At 39.5% G+C, this 26,739-nt stretch overlaps 1 protein-coding gene across 2 annotated transcripts in view; it reads right to left on the bottom strand.

Annotated features, from left to right (window-relative positions):
• The window catches only part of ARHGAP15 (Rho GTPase activating protein 15), a 438,685-nt gene that overhangs the window by 323,745 nt on the left and 88,201 nt on the right, over positions 1-26,739 (bottom strand). The gene's annotated exons all lie outside the window — the stretch shown is intronic.

Here is a 26,739-nt window from a genome sequence, read left to right as displayed (position 1 = left end):
GTAGGTCCCAGATTGAGTAAAGAGACTGAGGTATTTGGCATACTAAGTTTGAGCTTATTCGACTAGCTGTTCTCATGTAATGGTTACTGTTTCAACCACCAGCTTCCCTTCCTTTCTGGTAAATGCACTGACACTGCTGCAGCATTTCACCCATTTCCCCACTTCTTATTTCTCCCTAAAGTGCCTGCATTCTCTTTTTCACCCTTGTCTCCCGTGTGCAAGCTTCCTTCCTCCTCTGTGCTTTTCCAGTCTGCCTTGGCCCTCTTTCTCCTTCCACTACTCCCTTCCCTCTTCTGAAGCCCTGATTCATCATTTTCCTGCCCCACATTCCTTTTAGGACTACTACCCAACTGATCTGTATAGTCCAATTTCCCATCTGGCTGGCAGGACCCCAGAGCTGTTTGTTTACTTCCCTGTCAATGCCAGAGCCCACCACATGTCAGGAGGAGCTTTTAATAGCAACAATGATTGGCTGGACCATTCTCTGCTTACCTGGTGACAACTGTACACCACAAAATGACTCCCCTCTCCCCCCAAAAAAGTAAGCAAGAATACACCTGTGGAATTCAGAAGAAATGAACCTAAAATTGCTCAGATGCAACAACAGTAATTCCTATAAAGGTGCATACTAAAGCTTTTATCCAAGCCTGCTGTTATGCTCTAGCAAAACAGTCCTGTCATTCATCTGACTTTTCCTCCTGTTCTATATCCATGTTTTCCAAGGAGGTCTCCAACCCTTATGAGTGGCTTTTGGAGATACAGGAGAACAGAGAAGAAAGGGTAGGAAAGAACATGTAGCTGGTGAGTTAAATTGATTAGATAGCACCCCTATAAACATATAAAATTATTCTAAAAAGAATAATAAGTTGTAAATAACTGAAATTAAATGGAAGCTGCTTCCTAGTGTTTCCATTCAATGGTGTTTATAGAGAGAAACCACATGAGGCTGCAATCCTGTACATATTTAGCTAGGAATAAGTCCAAAGGAACTGAAGAGGAGATATCCTACACCTGGAGTCAGCAGTGAGGTGCTCCACAGCCCCTCCCACTGTGCTTTCTAGACCTCTTGCACACCTCTCTGCTCAACTGCCAGGGGAAGAAAGGAGGAGGGAAAGATGGATTTGCAGTTTCAGGGTGGGAATTTCAGGGATAGGAGGAAGAATGAGGCTGTAGAGATGAATGTAGGGGGAGAAACAGTTACCTTGGTGTGAGGAGGAAGGAAATTTAGGGCAGGAAGGAAAGGAGGAAATAAGCATGGCAAGGCGTGTTGCAGCAGGAAGGACATCTTGGTCAAGGGGGAAAGGGGCCAATACCGGACAAGTCCCTGCATTCCTCCAGTGATTTGGGATAGTGCCTGTGGACATGCACATCACGGGCCTCGGGCCAGCTGGGAATGTATCCACAGTGCAAAGTGGCTGGAGTGCTCCCCTGATGGGCCCCCATTTACCTACAGAGGAGACCCTTGAGGTGCCAGGCAAGTCCAGAGTCAGGGCCACCCACTGGTTGCCATCCCTGCTCAGATGCCCTATGCCAGCTACATAATAGATTCATGCCTGGAATTCTTTGAGGGCATTCCTGGTGTGACTGCCAAAGAATGCATTGTAAAGCATTCTTATACACTAAGAGGAGGAAGAACTGGACAAAAAAAATTAAGTTGGCTACGGTGAAATGTCTTGCTCCAAAATGAAAATTAGTCAGGTATGTATTTATATGGTCAACTGCTCTCAATTTCTAACATAAATATCAGACAACAAGATCACTGGAAACCAAGGACACTGATACTAGTGCAATTGCTTAGATACCATTTTGAATCTGATGAATTCATCACAAATACCCCCGGCATAAAGTTAGGCACAGTATCTGAGGTCTCATCAGAACAAAGCAATCTTATCTGCCTGTAAGTCTTTTCCTATTCCTGTGTAAGAGCATTTGCAAACTAAATAAAAACTTGATTCATAAGTCATTGGGAACCAAAAGAAGAGAATGAAAGAGAATCACCTGCATTCATGATTTTCCAGTAATGCACAAAACAAGAGCATTAGCGGGATAAATTGTTTTGTTCACTAAAGCAACAAATTTTGCACCGCAGTGGGGGCCACATGTCCACTAGACAGGGTCACATGTGGCCTGTGGGCTGCAGCTTATTCATTCTGTTTCAGACTTGGGTTTGGAACAGAAACTGCCCTGTGGGCATCATAGGCAATCCCCTTGGATGGCTGAACTAGAATGAGGCTTCAGCATTAGCAGCTAGGCTTTTTGACTATATCACACCTCTGCTTTATCAGCTACACTGGTTCTCAGTCTGTGCCAAGTTTCAATTTAAGGTGCTGGTTCTGACATTTCAATTCAGTATGGTGTAGTCCATAGAGTACTGGGCTGGCTTCCAGTTCCCACTCAGCCATGGAGTCTGTTAAGTGATTTCGGCCACTCATTGACTCTAAGTTACCTCAGAGGGTTGCTATTGTGAGGATAGGATGGAAACAAGATGAGACTTGTAAGCCCCCTTGGGTTCCTTTCAAAAGGAAAAAAAAAGGCAGGGTATAAATGTAATAATAGTAATAGTGGTAGTAGTGATGATGACAATGAAGAAGGCGGTGGTGGTCGCTTGGGAGCAAGTTATGGAAAGACTATAACAGAGACCTGCTTGGAGGATATCCAAAAAATAAGGTGGGCAGGTGAATATTTGGGAGAGTGTCTTCATTGGCGGCAGCCCAACTATGAAACAGCTGCCCAACAGAGAATGCCCTGCAGCCATCTTTTTTGTTTTTTTTTTTGGGCTCGATGAAGGTCCTTCATTCATATGGGTGTTTTAAATAACTTATTTCTTAGACTGGGCCTCACATTTTTAAACTCTGTATTTAACTGTACTGCAGTTCTAATTGTTTTAATTGTTTCAAAGTCCATTGTAATGTAGCATTTGTTTGTGAGCAGCCAGAGAACATCCATTATAGGATTATGACAGAAATACAATAGAAATAAATAAATAAATTGAATAACTAGGGTATGCAGGGAGACTGTGCAACTGTTTCAAAAGAGCTCTATAACCAAAGTAGCACTTTCATCCCCTGTCCAGCTGCAACCTCCCACTCCTGAATCTTTTCATACTGTTAATAGGGCAGATCTTTATTTTGAACCAATCACCCATTAATTTTGTCCTTAAACAAAAAAAAGCTCTGCATTTGGTTTAACCTATAGAAATTACAACAAACACACAATTGGGTGTGAAATCAGACATGTAACCTGCGTCACAGGGACAGTCTTCTACCATGTCTTATATGTGAAGTTGTCCTCTCTTTGATGTGCTGTCAAATGCAGCTCTAAATAGTGGTCTAAGAACAATAAGGAGAAAAAGACAAGGCCTGGACATTTCCTATCAAGAGTTATGCCTGGGATATCTGACTGAGCAGGCCCATGGGTTACCCAGTCTATCTTCTCAGCTATGGTGAGAAGTATCTTGTTTCTATTTCATTCATCATTATTGTTTCCAAATATACACCTATATAATATCATCATAATTAATTATTATGATGATACATTACATTTATATCCCACTTCTTTTCCTTTCATGAAAAATACGAGGCAGCTTACCTACCTTTCCTCCTCCTCTCCATGTTATTCTCACGAAAGCCTAAGGGCACAGGGACAAGTCACCCTGTAAGTTTAGTGGCAGGGACTGTAATTTGCGTGTTTCAAATTCTCACTCAGCATTCTTACCACTACATCACACTGACACATGCAAATCGCTATATCAGTTTTTATGTTGTGCTCATTTTTGGTGATTTGGCAAGATGCAAATGGATCCTACACAAAATAGGATCCTACACAAGTGTCCTTCACAGTGGGAAATTTCAACTATGATAGAAAAATGCTGGCATATGCTACATTTTTGGGGTTTAAATTTACTACCACTGGATCACGTAGAACTTTTATTTAAGTTAAAATACAAGGTCATGTCACAATTCAAATCCACTTGAGTTCCACAGTCATTCTTTTCCCTACATGATGGATATTATTTAGATACTCGATTGATCCAAAAGTTATGATCCAACACACCTAAGAGCTTTTTCTGGAGACATCTACTTGGCCACTACAAAATGACATTTTCGGGTCTGCATCACTAAAAACCAAATCAGTCCAAATTCTTATATCAATGCCAAAGTATATGAGAATCAAAGTGTACAGCCATGAAATATGACAGAAGTGCTACAACTTTATTTCAGAAAAGACAAGCCTGGGTCAAGCCTTGATGGAAACCTGAGTGATATCAGGTCTTACTGGAAATGTCAGGAAGGAGAGAAGTGTCAGGGATTCTTTGCACTCCCAGTGATAACCCAGTGTATCCTGTTCTTGCTCAAACCAATTGTCTTTCTTATTAGAAATAGTATAGCTCTGCCATGGCTATATCTGGCACCGAGAAGAGGCTGAGCTCTTGAAAGCCTACACTTAAAGCAGATTGATATGGAAGCCTGAACAATCTACTTCAGGCTTACAGTGGAGGATGGCATTTTGGATACTTTTTTCATAACCAAAAGATTAGTGCGAGCAGAACAGTTGCACATGAGGAGAATGGTTCTGTGTCTACATTAGCTGTGTCTACATTGTGCCAACATACTAAGGAGATAGTTAGACAAGAAAGATAAGATTTAGGAAAAAATCTCTTCTTGTAGCAGGAGGCTGCTAAGTCCATTCTATCCAGCTGAGACTGCATCATTTCCATCCACTGCATACAGACAGGTCTGATAATAAATTCAATTTACCTTTCCTAGGCAGAAGGGCTAACAGCTGATTTGGAACTTTGGGTGAGGCCTTCTTCCTTACAATAAATGAAGTGAAATAAGGAATGTTTACAGGAAAATATGTCAGTCTGAGTGGGGTTCGACAATAAGTATTTTCTGGGGCAGGGAGACAGAGAATCATATAGAAGATTCTCTCCCAAAGATGTATGATAGAATTAGTTTCTTGCCAGTTTCTGTGACAGTGCTTTAACACTACAATTTGCAGTTCAGCTCCCTTGAAAGTGATGGCTTGCAGTGTAAGCTCAAGGTGACAAAAAAAAAAAAAAAAAGTGTGTGCAACATGAATGCAGGCCCTTTAGCTTACAGAGTGGTCATTCTCTGAGAACGATTTTAATTCTTTTGTGTTCTTATGCATTCTTTTCTATAACCTGCCACACACACATGCAAACCTGTCCCACTGGATTGGAAGGCAGTCAATCCCTGGCCCCAAATTTCAGAAGTCGACCTTGCACCATTGCCATGTTTGGTAGCCCAGCAAAAATACCAGCTCAGCTGGCCTAATCCAAGAGATAAATTAGAAATTTCTCCATTATTTCAAGACTGACAATGTGGACATTCTGTTCAATAGCCCTCTAGCTAGTGAGATTCCTGCACCATGCAAATTTACTCCTCTTGGTTTTTAAAGTAAGGTTAAGCACATTCAGGATTACATGGGGAACTATTTTTATATAAAGTTAGCATTACCGATTTGTTAGCTATGGCAATTTCACACAGAAAGCCTTTTGTTGGAAACTGAATTTCTCATGTAATAATTAGCAGTGGAATATTACCCCAAACAGGTGTCTGTAGCCTGTCAAAGTCAGAACAGGTGATTTAGAATTAGCGTATTAAAAGAACTGTGAATTAGCGAAGCAAAAACGTGTTAATTTCTTGTTCCATCTGTTAATATGAATTCACTGCCAAATATTTTACTTTGTAGAACTGTGTGCTGGGATTGGCAAGAACATACACTATATATATAAAAAAAGTTTAAAGGCCTGAATGTTTAAAAATCATGACATACGTTACTGCAAAAATAACTTCTACATTTTGAGCAGTGAGGTTTTTTAATGTTTTATTTTGTGTCTTTTGAAACTTCATAGTGCAGATCGCCATACATTTTATAGATAGATATAGATATAGTAGAGCAAAGTCTCATGGACCTCAGACAGGCTTTACTTTTGACATTTCAACAGTGTAAGGAAGAGGTTTCTTTAAAAAAAAATCAGATGAAAAGCTCTACTTCTGTATCCACAATGCAGAACCCTGAAAGGCTCACATCATCATGCATTTACACTGATGCAAAAACGGGCCCTCCATAGACAAAAGCTGTGGATGCCTGGATGGCAACCCACATTTTCCCGCTGATCCTGATCTAACCCCAAAAAGCCATTAATTTTTAAAAGTTTTGAAGTGATGCACACACACTTTGCGATATGATGGAAAGAATGGCATATATATTCTGATAAATGTTCTTATAAGTTTGTAGAGGTTCACCTCACCATTATCATGAAGATTATCTTAGCGGGTGAGTAAGAATTTGTTTCAATTGATTTTTTAATAACTATTTTATCAAAGTGCACAAACTTCCTCATATCTGCAATGCAAATAATGTTATACATGCATACAAGTGCATATAAAGTGAATGTGAGAGAAACCAAAGAAATCAGATTTATCTATCCATTGCCAGGGCTTTGAATGTTTAGCCCTTACAAGTCGGGTTGTGAATTCCTACATATGCGTAGTCTTGCCATATTTTTTCTTCCTGATAATCTCCCCCTTTTTACCAGTCATATGGCAGTCAGGCACAACATGGTCATCTCCATGCTGGCAGATCCTATCGAAATTGGCTGATGCAGATGTGTGAGGAATTAATTTAAGTTTCTTCTATAAGGATTTACCACAATTAATTATTAATTAATTTAATATTATAATAATTTATTAATGCTGCATATTTAGGAAGGAGAGAATTGGAGATTTAACAGAATTGCTTATGGAAGAAAATTAAACCATCAGTTTCATCCCCACCCCCCACCCCCTCTTAGCTTAAGAACTAGGAAGCTATCCTACTGAGTCAGCCCCTTGGACCATCTAGGACAGTGTTGCCAACACAGACAGGCAGCAACACTCCAGCTTGTCAGGCTAGAGATTTCCCAGCCCCACTTGAGAATTTGAAGAGATTGGACCTTCTGCATACAAATGCTGTGTTCTGCCACTGAGTCACAACTGCTCCCTAATTACTAAATGCTGGATTACTAAAGGCAGAGATTATTTAGGGCTAGAGATTTTCAGGATTCAAACAATAATGTGTGTCAATCCACTGTGGAATCTGAGAGCTAATAGGGAGTGATGTTTAGAATGCTCGACTGGGGACCTGGAAGATCCAATCCGCATTTGACCATGGAACTCACTGGATGACTTTGGGTCAGTCAGTTATTCTCAGCTTAACCTGTCATACAGGGTTCTTGTAAGGACAATGTAGAATGGAGGAGGTAGAATAAGCCACCTTAGATTCCTTGCAAAGGAAAAAAAAGCAGGGTATAAATGTAATGTAATGTAATGTAGCAGTAGTAATAGAGCTTGAATGACATCCAATAGAATCCAGTCTGAATTGCACAAACATGCAAGATAATATCTGAAAGTCTATCTATGCTTTTTTGTCTACATGTCAGTGCAAGCCACAGTAAGAAAATAACATGCCGATGTATCCTATGAACTGGGTGTTCTGAAATTTCAGAAAAACCTTCATTCCACAAATCTCCATCTTTTGCTCTGCTTGCTTTACCAGGTTGCAGTAGCTTCGACTGTCTGATGTACATGTGACCATCTCCCTTTATGCACTATTTTACTGCTGGGATTTTGAGAGAATACAAGTTTGATATTCTGTGAAGGTCAATGTTATCTATGCATCACAGTTTTCTCTGAGAGAAACTACTGGCATTCCAAATGCTCAGTGCTGTCACAGTGGTGCTACCGAGTAAAAAGGAGAAGGCTCAGTCACTGCAGGAGCACTAGCTTGCTCAAGGAGTTGTTATCAAGAGACACTTTTTGTAGAACACTGCTGAACAACCTCCTGACTGTATGCAAGCCCCACAAGGTGCTATCTGTGCTCCCTCTGGTATTGTTGATGGAAGAACAGATTTTAGAGAGTAACAGCTTACCAACTGTGGTTGCATCAGGACCTAACAGCACAGGGCCTTCCTTCTGGGAAGCCTTGCTTAGCTGCAGTGCAAGATCTACGTAGCCACTTGGCAATGATGTAGGGAGCTGGAGATCTCCAGGGCAAACTCCTCTTGTTCATGGGTAGAGGCAGAGCAAATCTCCTAGACATCATTCTCCTTGAACATTTGCTTCAGCTCCACGGATCTAGGATGCCCACAGTTGCTTTCATGCTTGCAAGCATGAAGTTGGTCCAGATTTCAGGAGTAGGCCTACTTCACCTCTCTCTCCTTCTTTAGCCCAGATACTGGGACACTCTTGGAAAGTGGCACTGGTATGACTGAGCTAGATCCCTAGATTGGAGCAACAAGGTCTTGGCCAGAAAGTTGTAAGATTGTGACCGGGCTTAATATAGCTTCCAAAACCTCTTTGGTCACCTTGTAGTAGTGGTTGCAGTCTGGGCTCAGATATAGAACCTTTTGTGAATGCCAGGTCTGATTTCACTGCAAAGAGTGTGCATATAGATTTGTGTATGTGCATGTGCAAGTCAGCATTGTGTTACAGTCCAAAGTTGTCATTTACATATTGCCAAATCATAACCTCTACAAGGTAGATAAACTATAATTGCCAAAAGACTCAAGTGTAAGAAATGAATGAAAAAAATGCATTTTGGATGGATTTTGACTGGTAAAAAGTATGAATGAGCACCTATTTGTGAATGTGATGCAACCACAAAGAAGAATAGATAATATATTTAATAGTCCATCTAGCAAAGAAACAGAAAAGTGAAACAATTTGTAAAATGTGGGGCTGTTATACCTGGAGTTTAATTTATATCACCTATCCCTTCCCTTTTGTTAACTGCAACTACTTTTCAATGGAATTCCACTTCACTGCTCCTGTATATTAAATCTATCAAATCTACAGCAACCATTTCAACATGGAAAACAATAACAATATCATGCAGTATTTCTTGAACTGTATAAGTTCCAACTGCAGATGGGAATGATTGTATATTTGAAGGTTCCTTTGGTGAGTGTGAAGGCTATACTAAAACTTTTTCCCTAATGGCCCAACTTGATGACATGTTGGAGTTCTGTAATGAATTCTGTTTCTTTAGATTTCTTGTACACTCAGCACAGAGGGAGGTGACTTACATTAGGATTGTACTGGTTTGGAAAGGCTGGTTTAATTTTTTCTATTGCATTGTTTCCCCAGAAAAAATATCCTACTGTCCCAAACTGCTACTTGATCTATTTGGGAAAACAGAAAAGTATCTGTGCTTTTTCCATGTTTACATGGGAGAATATTCAAACATGTAATTCCCAGTCTGGAATTGATACATCCAAGGAAGGATTCTACCAAGTGTTTTTACCATGTGTTGGAGACCATATTCAATTTTTAAGTATGGCTACAGCATACGTATAACAACCAAACCCCAAACTGTGTCGGTCTTAAACTGTAGCGGAAGAATAACTTTAGTCACTTCATCAAAAATCTAAGCTAATGCATGGGAAGCAAAGCACAGATTTCTGATGTTGGCATGATTTCCAGAAATATTCGGTATTCTCCTGCTGATCTCTCATAAAAGGTGGGTGGGTTGGTGGGGAGATGCTGTATAACAGCATAGTTCAGTAATTAGTTCAGCAGCTCTACCTGTCAAAGTTTGAACAGAATCTCTACCATTCTGGATCTTAGAACTTATCAGGATGGAGCTTATCCTACATCTTCATTGACTCCCACTTCTGGGGACATGAACTTTGAAAGAGAATCATAGAACTGGGCTGTAAGTGACTTGAATTAAACCTAAACATTTGTATTGTATACTTATTAAGAATTAAAAAAAACCTTTTCATTACATTCAAGTTTCTTGTTACTGACAAATACCTGGCTATATAGTTATTATATTATGCAAGTCCATAGTCTTGGATGCATTGGATGGTCACCACTAATGCTAGTTTGATTCTAAAAAACAAATTATGTACACCTGTAACCCACTACAGCACATTGCCAGTGTGCTTCTGTATACTTTTTGGTGACCTACCTATTCCATGCAACTTCTGTCATGACTGATGCCTTCTCAACTCAAAACTGGCAGCAGCATCTCATCAGGATGGATTGACCCAACAACAGTAACTAAATATTTAGTCCCAGGTTGTTGATGTTTCAATCAAATAGTGGAAACCACATACAGAGACACCAGTTTACTGGCCCAACATTTCTCAGTTCATCAGTTCACACAAGCCTATCTGCTTGCACAAGACGGTCCAAACTACCCTTGTTAAATATAGGGACTAATATGTAATTTCTCTTCCTAGTGTTTTTGTATCAGAAGAATAATATTTAAATTTATCATCCAGAATAAGTAACAGCTCGGAGAAGTGATTTTGATTTTTATGCCTTGTTTATCATTACTGGTTTAATGATGGATTATGCAAATTAAATCCCTGTTTATTTCAAGTAAGTGCTGCTAAAGGAAAGCAAGAGTTAAACTGGAATTTCCAGAGCTTGACCCTACTATATCAACATCCTGTTTCTTTTTCCTTCAGTGACGAATGACATGACTTACAACCTTAGGACTACCTATGGGAAACTTTGATTGTTCTCCATGTTTGAACAGAATTGTTAGGTTGTTGACATCTTTTGTGCACTTAAAATAAATTGCTTGCATTCTTTCTCTGGGAGTGGGCCCCAATCTCTATATTTATAAAGGACAGGCTGCCAACATTTTTTAACTTTCTGGTGATAAAGTTTCTTTTTTAATGCTTGATAATTCGGTGTAAATGTCAGATTAGACTTTAAAATAGAATGCATCTATTTGTTCATAATATTTAAGAAATACAATGCCATTATGTTGTTATCAGCGGTAAAAAATGTCTAATCTTGATATAGCATCACCTTTAACAAATGCCTGTGGGACAGGGGGTGGGGGTGGGAAATTCAGTGAAAGCATTTTATGTAGTTTTAAAATATACAATACATTAAAGGTTTGGTTGACTTATCTGAAAAGACATATTTTTGGCACATAAATAAAAGAGGAAAGAGAACTTGTCAGAAGGCAAATGAAGTATGTAAATGAAATCTAAGGTAAGGGAATGCCACTTCTTTGTATAAATAACTGTGTTAACAAATTTTTATGCATATATACATCTACTTTGCTTTGGCAAAAACAAATTCATTGCTTCTCTCCAAAGAATGGATTAGAACAATTTATTTTATAAGATTTGGATAGACAGGATAAGAAATGGAATTGCTATCTACGGGAAATAAATATAAAAATTATTCAAGCTTCATCTACTTTATGTTCATAATGAGATCCACCTCATTCAAATTCCCTTCGATTGGAACAGTGCTGAGGAAGCAAGAACATGATTCCATAGGAAATGATTTCTAATCTCGGTGATAACATTCTGGCATAATACAATTATTTACAATTGACTAAGAGTTAATTTCTATAGCATAACATCTTTCATGCAGAAATGTCAGCTTTTATTGATGAAACAACCCAGGAATAAACAAGGGTCTTTTTCTGGTTGTTGTGCTCTTGTTTGTTTTAAAAACGTGTAGTCATAAATGTGCTGCTTTTAGCAGCAGTCCAAGAAGTACGGCAGTGTAGTGAAGCAAGAAAAACAGAACAGGACAGATTCTTACAGTACAATCTTACGGAGATCTACTTAGAAATGGCTCTTGTTGAGTTCGAGGAGGCCTGCTGTCTGGCAAATGGGTGCAGGCTTGCATTATTAGGCCAAGAAGAATCATTTCAAATACTAAAAAGAAATACCATAAAGAAAAGTACAAGGAGCTGAGCAGAAGTGTAGCCTTCATAATGAAAGTATCAGAGTCCTGTGACAGCAGCTAGTTACACTCAGCCTGTGCAGAGTCTGCATTGTCAGCCTGTGGAGAGACAGTTGTGTTCGTTGCTGCTACCACACTTTGAGTTCAAAGGAAGGTTTGGACATATCGCCACAGATAAAAGGTATGGCACATGCATGGACCTGATTGTCCCACTCTGGGATTTCAGTAAGTGCTGTCTGATTGAAAAGAGCATCAATCGTCATTTGCATAGTTGCACAGTCACTCAGGGCAAAGGACCTGTCATTTCCTCACTAGGGCCAGCATGCAAAGAAGTGGAAAGTTGGTTCTTAGAGCTGGGAAGAATTCTTCAAAACCTACTTTCCCCCTGCCATGTCGCAGAAACAGCTGCTCTTGGGACCAAGCAGAGTTTCAAAAGAAACTCGCAGCATAGCCAAGGATCAAGTGGGCAACATTTTTCCTGCCTAGTTCACAGGGATGCTACCTGGGGTGACCTAAAACAGCACTTTCAGTTCCCACCTGGGTTCTAATTGATGTCCACAGGAAAAGTAATAATCTGCTGAAAGCTCTGGAAATGTCATGATTTTGAATTATATTAAAATTAGAGCATAATTTAAAATGTGCTTTTGAGCTATTCCTTTATTTCAATAATTTAAAATAAATTAGGGTATAATTTAAAACACAAAGGTATTTTTGAAACTTTGAACCAGTGAGAACAGTCATTTAGATATTATTTCCTAAAATACTGTTATATATTGAATTAAATGAAGAAAAACGGCCAAACCTTTAGTTTGCAGTCAAAGAAAAATAGGCAAGGCAAGGGTGTGTGTATATGTGTGTAGGAAAAAGCTATCCCAATTCCATCAACATATAGTACATTAATCAGTGCATGAGAATATGCAGAAAAGGAATAATATAAATACAATATAGCAACTGAATATGCACAGAGTATGCAGAATGTACACAAGGTATATTGGGATGCTAAGGCATAATTAAGAATCCCAAGCTGAGTGTTCATGTTCTGTGTCGCTCAACAGCCCCAGATGTGCAGCTGCTTTCTAAGGAAAAAGAATTCATTTCACTAAAGCAGTGAGAGAACATGATTGTGTGTCAGAAACTCAAACCAATGGGAATCTCCATTCATGATAAAAACAGCTACAGCATCCCATTTGTAAGGGTAATGCTGCTGAACTCCTTTGACCAATATCCAAATGACCAAATATGCCTTTATAAACAAAGCTACAGCAATACAGCCTTATCTTTTCACATAAGCCAGCCCAATAAGCTGAAGTTCCCAGACAATGAAAGGAAACAGGTGCCCGAATAAAATAGCTTACAGCTTCTGAAAGAGCTGTCTGGGGACAAATTCAATCTAGATATCTGCAGTAAACTGGCTTTTCATCAAAGTATATTTACATGGTCAAGAGATGGACTATGCACACATTGTGAACATATATTGCATCATCCATTATGGCACCAACTGATTTTGCATGACTACATAACCTCAGCCTTTTTAAAGTTTCTTTCTTTCTTTTAATACACAACATACCAGTATATTTTAGCCTAAAGTTCTTACTACCAATAACAAAGCCTCATTTCAATCTTTGAGAAGCTACAAAAGCTGGGAAATCACTGCATGATCAGTGCTTAGGGGAATGGATAAGATCTCAAAACATTGAGAAGGCCAAGGTGAGATTCCAGCTGGTCCTCAGCTTCCATATTTCCAGCTTTGGGTACTGACATGGAGTATTATGCAGTATTTTTTCCTAACAATATAAGGGCATGAACTTGTTATTTTTGGACATCCAGTATGGTGTAGGGGTTAAGAATATGGGTTTGAGATTCAGGCTATGTGGGTTCTAGCTCCCACTCGGCCATGGTGCAAAATTCAGTGACTTTGGGCCAGCCATAGAGTCTCAGCCAAAGTGCCTCACAGGGTTGTTGTTGTGGGGATAAGATTGGGAACAGAAGGAGGAGAATGATGTAAGTCACTTTGATTTCTTTACAAAGAAAAAAAAGGCAAGACATAAATGTAATAAATACATAAATACATAAAAGAAAGACGTTCCTATGCAAGAACTTCCAATCTTAAAAAAAAATATTTGAAGTATTCTTAGAAGTTCAAGACTCCACAGTATTGTGGCAGGTCAAAAAGAAAAGGCCTTTTCTTTTTCTGAAGACTGTCTTGCAATTGCTTCCCTTAAATGGTGGGTTGTTGAACAGAGGAAAACAACAGGTAGGCTCTCCTGGTGAAGAAAAAAGTTGTTGTGGAGACCTGTAAAACAGCTGAAGTTGGTCTCAAAGTTCCTTGTTAAGGAAAATTCTGTCTCACAAACATTTGGTTCACTACTGTGCAGCTCATAATGGAGTCATTCACTTTGGGGACAGACAACCGGTGCCAGTTCCACATTTTTGGAAGCCTTCATGCAGAAACCCTCAATGGGACCTCTACTTCAGTGAATCCATCTTGTCACTCCTATTGTCAGGCAATAGGCAACTTCTATTGCTCTTCATCCTCTTTTTCATCACTGCTACTATTTGCAACATAGGCATTGCCTTCTCTTCCTTCTCACAACTCTGAGACGGAGCAAGAGAAAAGTGATCAAGTAGGCTGCAGTGGAGGTGACGAGGATGAGGTCCAGGGGGCTCTTGTCAGTGAGCCCCTTCTGGAGGTGGCCTTTATCCAGTGGCCTGTCAAGCCTATGCAGAACCAGATGCCAGTCCTGCAGACAACAGAAATGGAAACGAGTGTTCCCTTCTATCCCCTCCTCCTGAGGAGGCTTCTTATTTAGGGTTAGCAATTAGCTAGGAAGGTTTTGTATACCTTACACTTTTTGTACAAGCTTAAAATAAACCTTAAGTTGCATACGGGATTTCATATTACACTGGAAATATGAAGAATCATCACTTACCCCAAATAGCTGTTACTACAGTCTTCAAAAGTGGCAAAAATCTCCCCCTCTCTTTTTCTTTCTCTTTCTAAATGTCTTTTTGGGCAATGCTATTTTAAGCAGTGGAAGAAATATCCTACTATGTGGATGACTACCATGATTTAACTGAAAAACAGATGAGCGGACCATGAATAGTGAAATATGGCCATGTGGTCCCTTTTTCTTATATTTAAGAAAAGGAATTTGCCTCACCACACAAATCATGCATGCCTCACACCCCTTGTCAATTTCACACACAGGGTTTGGAAGCACGACAAACCTGACAAGTATCAGCATCATGATTGGCAGCACCATGACTGATAGTGTGAGTCAAATCAATTGGTAGCGGCACTAGGATATCCCCCTCTCAGACTGAAGAATTACTTACAATCTCTGGCGTGACCTTTTTAGATTTAAACTGTGAGGGTCATGGAAGGGAAAGCAACTTCATACTTCTAATAAGTCCGGTTGTGTACTGCAACGAAGTATGCAGCAGAAATTCCAACATGGAGGAACATGGGTTAAAGCCAAAAATGGTGCCCTATGTACAAAGCAGGAAGAGTGATGCAAAGCATGCTCCAGGGGACTTGGTGAAAGCAATGTATTAATTTGTTATTTGAAATGGTGAAGGTCTAATTTCCCTTTCTAATCCAAATATTTGACATGGAAGTGTCCTGTGGGAAGAGGGCACAGTCTGCATTTGATGGGGCCCCTTTCTGGGCAATGCAAAACTTCAAATAGCCTCTCTATCCTGACTACCAATTTAAGTCATTGCTAGGATGGAATGTGACAAGGGTGGGTGCGGGAACAATTCCACTCATGTTTAGTTTAAATTAATGATCATATGTAGGAATGGAGCCAAACTTCCTAATCCAGCTGATGTTGGCTGCAGCCACCCTTGACTTCCTGAAGGAAATTAAAATACGCTGTTTGCAATGTGCATGGAATTGGAACAATTTTACTTTAACCTTTCATTTATCCCTTGCCCACACCTATGGGTTTAGAAGTCAATGAATCAAGAAATATCCCTACTGATTAGTATAGCTCATGTATACACTTACACATAGTGAAAATAGGCAAAAACATCTACTTCCACGGTCATACTCAAAACAACCAAAAACAGTGATAAGAATTATTGACTGTTGGAATGGGGAATATCTCATTTCAAGTGGGAAGGACCTTGTTAGTCCTACCTATTACTGTTGCTGCATTCCTTTTTCAGCCACTGTCTTTACCTCCAGGACTCCCAGTTGCTGGACTGCAGCAAGTACATGCTGCACATGTGAAATTAGCCCATAAGAGAAGTGGTATGTAGAGACACATGACATCATGAGGCATGAGTATGGAAAGAAGCAGTGCCATAAGCACAGTGTATTCAGAGATACACACAGGTGATCCACATGTGTGAAAATCTGCAGTTCTGAGAGCATCTCAGAATATAGCCTTAGCCTGCAGGGCTTGGGTGATCCTCAATCCTAACGAAAGGGATAGATGGGATTAACAGTTCTGGCTGATGCCTTGGCCATGCCCCTGATATCATCCAAGCTACGGGGAAAGTTGAGAGGAGACAAATTCAACCATTGGACCAAATATGCTTCCCACTCTCACCCTGACATCTACAGGAGGCAGTATTTTGTACTTCAACGAACTTATTTGTATATACATTTTTAAAGTCTTCAGACACTGCTGCCTTGAATTTAAGTAGGAGAGACAATGCTATTTTATTATCTACAAAATTCAATCTGTGTTGAATGACGCTTGATCAAGAAGCAGGGCAGGAACCTTCATTATTGAATTTTCATCAATAACAATGCTCCACCACAAGAGTTCTAATTGGACTTGGGCCCTTCTTTGTCAAACTGGTTGCATAGGTGCTCAAAATATTAGGAACAACTGGATAAAGCAAAGAGCAAAGCCTTGTCTTTAAATCAGAGCACTTCGCGGTCTATGCACTCTCTTTCGAGCTAGGCTTTTATGCCCCCTAAACTACTGTGGTGTGTGTTGCATTCTGCCAAGATTTAAAATTCATCAGACAGACAAAGTGTACATTTAATACTTACATGAGGGAATACAGAATGTCTTTCAATACATCAAACTCCTAAACCTTTTACATCTTTCATTGTTAAGCTACATGGATCTTGATTTGTACAATTTTAAAAATATTCTGAAGCCCAGTCAGTCTAACACTAAAAAGCACTGTTGCACAGTAAGAAATCACGAAATACAATTCAGCAAACCTGGCGTAGTTGGTCCCCAGGGACGTTTTTTTCCAATTCTGTTTGTCATAGTCCAGATCCATCATGTCATGCTAGTCTAACTTACTACTACCATCTTTCTTTCTTTTTTCCTGGCACACTCCAACTATTTTCTGTTGAACTACTGCTGTCACAAGAAAACACATAAAAATGCTCTTTTGCAAACATTCTGTTTGGTCTCCACTGAACCCTCTAGAGCCATGGATTTCTCTCGCTGTCTTTATCAGGGGTGAATGTTGACAGATCACTGAACCTTACTGTCAGCAGTGACAGGCTTAGCACTATTCTGTGCAAGGTGGAAGAGGAGGAGGGAGAGAAAAGCAAAAAGGTTTCTCTGACTTGCATCTGGAAGGTCTCTGAAACAGCAACAAAGGCTTATGTGCAGAGATGATTAGCTTAAAGCCATTCCAGAGAGCTGTTCCTTTAGTATTATTAGTAGTAGCAGTAGCAGTATGCAGCAGCAGTTAGGTGTCTTGCTACTGGGTGAAATATGTATTCCCTGAGAACAAAGGCATTGGCACTCTTCTGCTGAGATGGCAACTTTAATAATTCCATGTATTTATCAGAATCGTGTCAAGATCTTAGGGATTTTTGCCCTTCAGGTGGAGTTGAAGGTAGATGGAATGGATACGGTTCTGAGCAATACCACTCAGATATACATAGAAAAATGTCCCATCATGTCTGCAGAGAGAGAAAGAAATGGAAGAGTAGCTCCCTAAGGGGCTGAAAACACATATCACAGACAAATGTATCCCAGGTTTCGAAAATGAAGGCTGGGTTTTTTTATATGGCCCTTAACCCATGTATCAAGCCCTGAGACCATCTGCAAAACCTTTAATCACCTCCACCACAAACTCTTGTTTCTACTGCTACAACAAAGTGCTACAACACAGATATTCTTTGTGATGTTTAATTCTTACCCCACTCCCCTGTAAAACTTGGAAATTAAAAACATTGTAGCTAGAAATGGATGGATGGGTGGGTGGGTGGGTGGGTGGATGAAAACTGGACAGGCAGGCAGGCAGGCAGGCAGACATGCTGCATCTGTCTCTATTTTGAATGGTTTCCATAAAACTAGAGTCACACAGAGTGGCTTTGAAAAGGACCCAAAACACTGCTATGAAATCAAATTCGTATAGGAACAAAGAAGTCTTTATCACCTCTTACTGTTAGTTACATACACACTTCATTTAAGAGAAGTTACAGTACCCTTTCCATGGTCACAGCTATTAGAACCGATTTCCTTGTCCTAAAATGATAATGACCAATGGGAAACATATAGCAATTTTGTGTGGAGTAGATATATCTCTTCATGCACCATCAGGGAGATACACGGGTCTTTCAGGAGAAAATATCATCTAATTAATGATAGTGTGGAGCCTTATGAAGTGTGAAAGAATGTCGGAATGAATGTGGAGACTAAGCATGATCCCAAAGGGAATGGCAGCCTCACTGTAGAAAGCAATAAAGATTTAGAACGAACATGCTAGAGTGACACCGTGCCAGGTAGCTTGAAGGGGTTTTAACATGAGCTTAAAACCTCTGCATGCCCTGAAACACTGAGATAAATCTGTATAGGGAGAATCCAGGCCTTCTTTCTTTCAATCATTATGCACCAACTGTCATGTACTTATCACAGGAAATGCAGTTTCCTGTGCCTGATATCTCAGAGAAAAGAAGAACTCACTTTCTTTGATTCAACCTTTAAAAAGCCAAATTACATTAAATTTATCATGTCAGTGGTCACCATTTTCTCTACTGCAGCACATGATTTCCTTGCTCAATAGGGCACCAGTGCTGTGAGCATCAGTTCTAGCATAGTAGCACTTACATTCTTAGACAGGACAGCAAATGCCTTCTATATGTTCCTCTCCAGTTGGTTCTACTGTTCCACCTTGTTCTTTCTGAATGTTATATTTTCAGCCACCTGAAAATATGAAAGTTTCCCCTTCTATAGATATATGAAGAGGTTTTATACATGTAAGAGGAGGGCTTAGATCAGCGGTAGAGCACCTGCTTCGCACAAAGAAGAGTCTCCAGTTCATTTGCAATATTTCCACACAGGGAAGGAAGGGTCAGTGCCTGAAACCCTGGAAAGCCATTCCCAGTAAATGCTGACATGCCTGGGCTGAATAAGCCAATGGCCTGACTTCGTTTGAGGCAGCTTCCTAGACTCCAATTTGAGATTTTTTTCTTGGAATTTCTTTTTCTTGGAACTTCCTTTTCTTGGAAGTTCTTAACTAGGAGTGGCCAATTTGTAAATAATATAAGGACAAAATCTGATCGTTCTCTGGACAAGCTGGGTTACCGCTATAAAAATTCTGACTATCTTTCACCTTAAAGTATTCATGATTATTTTTTTCTTTCCACCATGTTAGTTTGTTTTTACCTCTCCTTTTCTTTATTCACAATTTATTGATATATAACTGTGCATAAACATTTATGATTGTTTCATTAATATAAATATTAAATGCATCAACATTTTATATATTTAATGTTTGGATGATTGGACTAGAGTTGTTTTTATTGCAGAAAGAACTTGGATAAATTTAGTTCCACTGGCATGAATACAAACTTCTGTTAGATCACAGTGAAGCTACACTTTCAACTATTTCTTCTTTACACAGAGAGTGTGTGAGATTTCATTAAACACTCCTGGATATGTCAGGAAAAGGGCAGAAGCTCAACAAGTTTAACCATGAGATAGAACAGAGTATGCTTTGTACCTTGCACAGTAATTAATGGTGCTGATATTTCTATTCAAAATGGGGATTCAGGTAATTTTAGTTATGGAGAAAGGAAGATTTCAGCTGACAGGAATCTCTCAACACAGATTTTCTTGATCACTGTTCAGGTTTTAGATTTGCTGTTAGGTGACTTTTCCTAACAGTTTGTGGAATAGAGTGGCTCTCCCTTCAAAAGAAATAAGCTATTCACGTGAACTGTGATGCAAAGCAAGTCAGATCTTGATGATCTCTTGGCAACTTTTGCACCAAAATCAGCTGTGTGAATTGTAATTGAAAATATCTACTTGCATATTTTTTAAACGTTTTAGATACTACCATCTCTTCTACACCACTTTAATTTTTTTAACTCCTAAATCTATAATAACCTTTTAAAATACAAAAGTCCATGCACGTTTGGACAAAAATGTCTAAAACTCCTGGCATTAAGCCAGCCAGTCTGGCTAGAGGATAATGGGAGCTGCAGGGCTTTTTACTTGCTAGACAGGTATAGGATTGCACCCTACTAGTTCTTTTTCTGAAAGGTCTATGGAATGAAAGAACCATGGGGGGTCCAAAACTGGTACTCTGTCATGATTAATTTGGGGGACTTAGTATGTTGCTGGAACTGAGTTATCTGAGAGTGAATAAGGTGGAAGTGCTTTAGCTATAATGCTTACCAACAACTACTAATGGCAGTCCTCTAGTCTCTACTGCTTTAAGATTGGAACATATTTTCCACCAAGGCTTTGAGTGGTTCATCTAGGCTGGTAATTTGGTCATCTGGACGACACCTTCTTAATTCATGCTTCATATATTCACATGATGGTAAATCTTATTTATTAAATCACAATAGAGGCCACATACATTATGAGCTTTGCTTACGTTAGATGGCATTATCTCACACATTGCCATCTGAACTCTGGCTGCCTTCAAGCCTATAGTTTAAACAGCCTTGTGGAACAACAACAGAGATACTTTAAACAAGGTACTTGGTGATGCTCAATTAATGTGCCTAAAACAGCATGACTGAGCTTTTCAGTAACACTGAACGATGTATGATAGTACTATAGTACTTTACAGTCCTATTGTTCAGTACTACTGTTTTGTTGTATTGTACTACACAGTGTACTATATCGGAAGGATTAATTTGTTGGACAGACATGTTCAGTTCTATAGGCATGTACATTCTTGGTAAAAACAAACTGATCTAGAAAGAATGCTGACATGGCTAACTAGGTAAAATATTTCATTTCACATATCCAAGGCTAAATTCGACACCAAATTCCACATGATAGACACCCTTGAAAAAAACTTCATTTCTGTGCTCCAGATTTGCTTACCAAGATTTGTTTCCAAAGTCCATTTCATGAAGGAGACACTACTATAATTGTGAATAGTGAAATCCTGAAAATCATGTCTTGATCACAAAGGAATAAAATGTGTGGTTCCCCATTGTCCCTCACCCCAGATGATGATGACGATGACGATGATGACGAAGACAACTTATACTACTTTCGGATCCACACATATCTTTCTACTAGGGATTATACGAAATTTTCAATGGATATGGCTAACAGTCTACCAAGTTGCATTGTCTCCCATATAATGTTGGAACCAATTTTGTATATATTTTGCAAGATTCCTTTTCCCTTTATCATTTCCTCATGTCATCCTAGCATATAGAGATAGCCAAGCATTAACAGATGCTAAATCTGATTTCTTTAAATTGCCTTTATACTGCTATGTTGAAAGTAGCAGTTTAGTTTGCACTGATCCATGTTGAGAATTATTAGGCTGATTAGCTTTTTCAAATGCTACTGATGTTGATGGCACAAATGTAACCTTTGTGTATGCTCTGTTTCATCAGCACACATCTTGCCTTCCTGATAAAGTTGTCAATGTTGGCCATATCCTTTTGGAAGGGTCAAAATGTCATTTCCCTTTTTAGTCAGCACTTTATAAGACTAATGTGAGCAATTGCATTCCACTTGAAAAGGGTATTAACATAACTACTATGGGAATATGTCCTTCCTAATAGGAACAAACATCCCAAAAGTGTTTGCCAAATTAGGTTAATATCAGAGGCTATATACAATTCAGTGGCTTCAACTTGCTTTGCTGCACATTGATTAGATTATTTTTAGACCTTTCCCCCACAAAAGCAAAAGGGTCTCTCAACCACATTGTGGCTGAGCAATCCCATAAGTCCTCTTAGAACTAACACATGGGAACAGATAGCCTAGCTGTAAGGACAGCCATACTGCTTTTTCATCTCTTTTTGTCTTTGCCCCAGAGTGTACAAGGGAGAGAGGGTCTCAGAACAGACCAGCACTTAATAAGTGCATTTATTTATTATTATTTATTTACAAAATTTCTATGCCACCCCATTCGCCGAAGCCTCGGGGCGGCTCACAAAACATTAAAATATAATACATTAAAAATATAAAATGAATTAACAATATAAAATAAATTGTTTCACTATTTATGAAACAGGAATAGTGTTGCACTCATGTTGCAGATTTTGTATTGTCTCCAAAAGTGTGCAAGCTTGCAAACAGGTGTTACAGGAGAAGAGCTAATGCTGGTGGTATTAGTGTTTTCTTTACAGGGGGAGACTCTGCCAGTGTTGGATCTTTTTTAATGGAATATGCACAAAAACAAACATGCTGATTAAAGAGAGGCTTGCTGAAATGAAACTGTGCCCAGCATGTTGCAGTGTTCATTTCGTTGGGGTTCCACACCACAAAGTAATGTCACAACTGGCATCCACACAGATCAGGTTGATCAAATGGCAATCAGGTGGAAGTGTTTCTGCTAAGGAGGATGGACTGTATCATCTGCCCACCTAAATGGCTTCCAGATATAGATACGTATTACTGCTGTTATGCAGAATCCTAACTACACCAAAGCAGCTATCATTAAACAAGTGTGGATAAACTCGGTTTACAATGCCAAGGTAACAGACATTTTTGGAAAGTCATGTTGTACGACAAGCAAGCACACAGTAAATGGGATCAGATGACATTCAGGGTTGAGTATGGGTTGTCAATGAACCATGGGTTGTTGTTGAACTGTGGGAAATCCAACTGAGATAAGAAACCATGGTAAGTAGCTGACAGGCCACAACTCAACAACAAACCCTGAGTTCTATTCAAAGTTGTTCGTGTTAGCAAGCCATGGCTTTTAAGTTCAGGCAACCTGATAACCCATGTTTCAACAACAATCCACACTACACCTTGAGTGAGGGTTATCGTGTAGTCTGAACAGTCTAGCAGTGCTTCAAATGCAAATTAGCTCCTTCCAACAAAAGGGAATATGTTAAAGTAGAATATGCTTTCACAGTACAAGTTTAAATATAAAGGTTTTTTTTTAATGTTGAAGCAAATGTTGTCAGTTACAAAAAAGTATTGATAATAGGAGCGAAAAAGGGAAAAATCATAGTAATGGGTACTGACATGCTAATATTAAATATTATTACAGATGGGAGTAGAAGAGTGCTCCGCTTCAGGATAAGGATCTTACAGTGCACATCTGGAGCAGTCTGCCTAAACCTTGATTTGCAATAGTGGTTGAGGGCATCAGATGTCATCAGTCAGACAAACAAAGTGTTATGTGGCAGAAATCAAAATGCATGCAAAGCATAGCATATGATCATAAATAAAGAAATGCATCATTTGTTGATTTGCTTTAGTCAGTTCTTCATTATTTGAAGTGGCACCCCAAGGCATCCATTCTCCTTCAACACACTGTCCCTGGCTTATAAAATAGTCATAATGGAAAGCTGCATACTCGTTACATGTTTATATTTGGAAAGAGGGACATCAGACACACTGCTTAACATTGACACTTCTTTTTTCAAGAACATCTCCAAATTCAGCATTTCTATTCTGGTCAGGGGTACAGACTAGCAGAGCTGTGGGGAGTTATCAATCTTTGCATTGTGAATATTCTCAAGTTCTCACAAAGCATGTGAATCCGGTCAAGGGTTACTTTTCTACATTCAGAACACATCCCATGTTTTTTGTAACATTTTCGGTATAAATTACTGTTCTGGCCCAGTTTGTTTTGTACCAGCTCTCGTACTTTCCCTGAGCAAAAAGCCTCTACAGAACACAATTTCATTTTCAGCTTTTCTGAAAGAAAGGTTGGGCAAGGCTTACAAGGAAGGGCATTTCTATAGTCGAGGTGTTGCCTTGTATTCTGTTCATTCTGTTTAGGAGACTATTGTTCAAGGTGAATATTGTGAAAATATTGATAATGACATTTAAGCATTTATAAACCACTCCAGAGAGTTCAGAAGGCTACATGTATGTTATTTTGTTATACCTGATAAAGCAGGTTTCCTATATACTATGTATTGGATGTATCATCTTCTAAAGATCATAAAAGATAGAGAATGTGTTTCCATTGGAACTCCAAGCATACCATAGGACTTTTCACCCTTTTCTCTTCAGCAGTCTCCTGAACCTTCCAAAATGCAACTTTGGAAGAACAGGGAACATATCAGAACAATGGCGGGGGGGGGGGGGGTGGCATGGGGAAGTATGCTGGCAGGGGAGAGGAAGGGATTGCCAAAAACGTGGAACCACTTTTCATGAGCAAAAGTGTCTTCTGCTCACAGGATGGCTGGTTTGGATCCAGGCCATTATGCCTGGTTCAAGCCCTCTAATGTTTAATAAACCCGACATGGTGCCTGGTTTAAGACCAGGAGAAAACAAGTAACCCAAATTGAGATGTAGTTCCAAATCATGTAACTTTAACAGCACAACAATTATATAAATGTTATATATACATTGTCTCCATCTAAAAATATATGGTTCAGTATCATTATGTCAGATGCCCACATTAACATTATTTCCACATTTTTATCATTTCCACAAACATATCTGCCCATGTTTCTTACAAAAAATATTAAGGCATAGTCATTAGAACACTTTAAAAAGTGAACAACACCAGAGTTGCTTCAATGTCCTGCCGCCACTGGACCCTGAAAACAAACAGCCACATTCATTGCCTCTGCTATTTTTGAACCACTGGATCCAATGGTTCACTTACTTCTCAGCCTGCTATAGAATAATCTGACACATCTCTAAAGTTAATAAGCTTCAGAGGGATTCAATGTAATACAGCCTTTGCTTACATCAATTAACACTCCAAGAAACACAAAGAACTTGTTAATGGCATTTATCATTAGAAGAGGAGGAGTAAACTGCGGCAGCAGCAAAGATCTGGAAGGTCCATTATTATATTTTCCAATGATGTTCAAAAATGCACCGATGAAAGGTTGAGTTCAGGAACACATGGGTCTGTTTAATCCCTTTTCTTTCTGTCAGTTGTCTACCTAAAATCATCCTTTTCCCTCAGCTTCTTTTCTTTCTTGAGGAAATATAGAGGATTCCAGTAAAATTTTACTTTGCAAGTATAAATGGAGCCGATACTCACAAATGCAATAAGGGAATGGGCTATTGGAAAACCACTTGACAATCTGCCCACCTCCAGTGCCTCTGTTAATAAATGGACTGACTGTGAGTTAAGTACATTAACTAGTTCACACTGCCCAGTCACATCACTGGACACAGGGAGAAAATCTTGGAGCCCTTGGAGTTATTGCAGATATTCTTGCAGTTTTGGACCATTGTTCTACATATCCCATCTTTTCAGATGTCGTCAGATGTGTTTCTCTTTAAGGTAATCTGATCTCCACTGTCCTCTAGCTATAGATGAGCACTTCTTCCACCCTCTTTCAGCTGGCTCAGCTTTATAATAGCTGAGTCGAAGCATGTTAACTGCTGGGAGTGGTTAAGCACATGTTCACCTGAGGTAATTTGGTACAGAAGGTCAAGCGGTTTTGGGTTAGGGTTAGAGGTTGACCTCTGATGATCAAGGTGAGAGCAACTCCCACTTTCCCAGGACAATGGTGGCCATATCTCCATGCCATCAGAAAAACTCCTAGGTGGGGCCTCCTTACTTCCTCCAGCCACAGCCTGTCTCCTTTTCCCAGGAAAGTACACACGTTCTTCCTTCTGACTCTTTTCATTCTTCTTCTCCAGGACTTACCAATTTCCCACTGGTGCCCTCTTGGTTTGTTGCAGCTACTCCTTACAGGCCTACCCTTCATGGCTGCCACAGTTAAAACCCATCCTTCTTTTTAGCCTAGCCAGCAACAAGGTGGTGTGACCTATAGCAATAACAGAGCTGTGCAATCATCAGCCACAATGAGCAGAGCAGAGCCCATCCTGGCTGATGGAATGCTCACAATAAGCTCGCATAACTCAAGTTAGATGGCCACTTCATTCAGGCCTATGACTATTCTCTTTACTGAATTATTCTTTAATACTTCAGTTCTTTCACTGTCAATCTACAGTAACCATAAGGATCATTTTTTGCATATGCAAGTCTATAGGGCAAAATATGTACCATTTAAACAAAGAAACAAAATTCAAAAAACCACTCAGTGAAACCTAATACATCAGGCTGTTAATGTTTACTGTACTATTGGAAAGTGAAAAAAGGAACTACTACAGATATAGTACAGTTCTTCTTATATGAATAGGCTTAGTGTTTTTTAAAACACAATTACAAGAATTTACATTAACGAGAATTGTAGAGTGACAGAAGAAAAAGAGAGGATCTTTTCCTTCACAGCAAATTTAGTTCTGAGAGCAATTCCTTCATTGCTCTGTCACACATATTTATTGGCTATGCTTTGACAGAACCCACAATGCTGATCAAGTGACTAGTCTTTCATTAATAATCCCATTTGTGGAAAGTTCTCCAGAAAATTGTAGCTTCCCACTTACCTTTTTCTGGGTCGTACTAGCCTAGATCATGCTTCCCCGACATGCTTTCTATAAGTGTGTGTGTGGGGGGGGGCGGGGGTTGTTTCAGTGCCTGACCATTCAGTAACGAGACTGCCATTACCACAACCTGCGATGGTACAATGTTGCTGGCCATGCCAGCAGAACTCTGTGAAATATTGTTGCAGAGAGCTGTGGTGCAGCCTTCTGGCCCAGGCTTGTGCGTTCTTGCTTAGATCCCTGAATGTCTCACAGCCCATATCATTATGCAGCATATTAACATT

Source organism: Varanus komodoensis, unplaced genomic scaffold (assembly GCF_004798865.1).
Source record: "Varanus komodoensis strain SLA01 unplaced genomic scaffold, ASM479886v1 scaffold32, whole genome shotgun sequence".
Taxonomy (NCBI): domain Eukaryota; kingdom Metazoa; phylum Chordata; class Lepidosauria; order Squamata; family Varanidae; genus Varanus; species Varanus komodoensis.
Note: the sequence above shows the minus strand (reverse complement) of the source record. Positions and strands in the feature narration are given on the sequence as shown.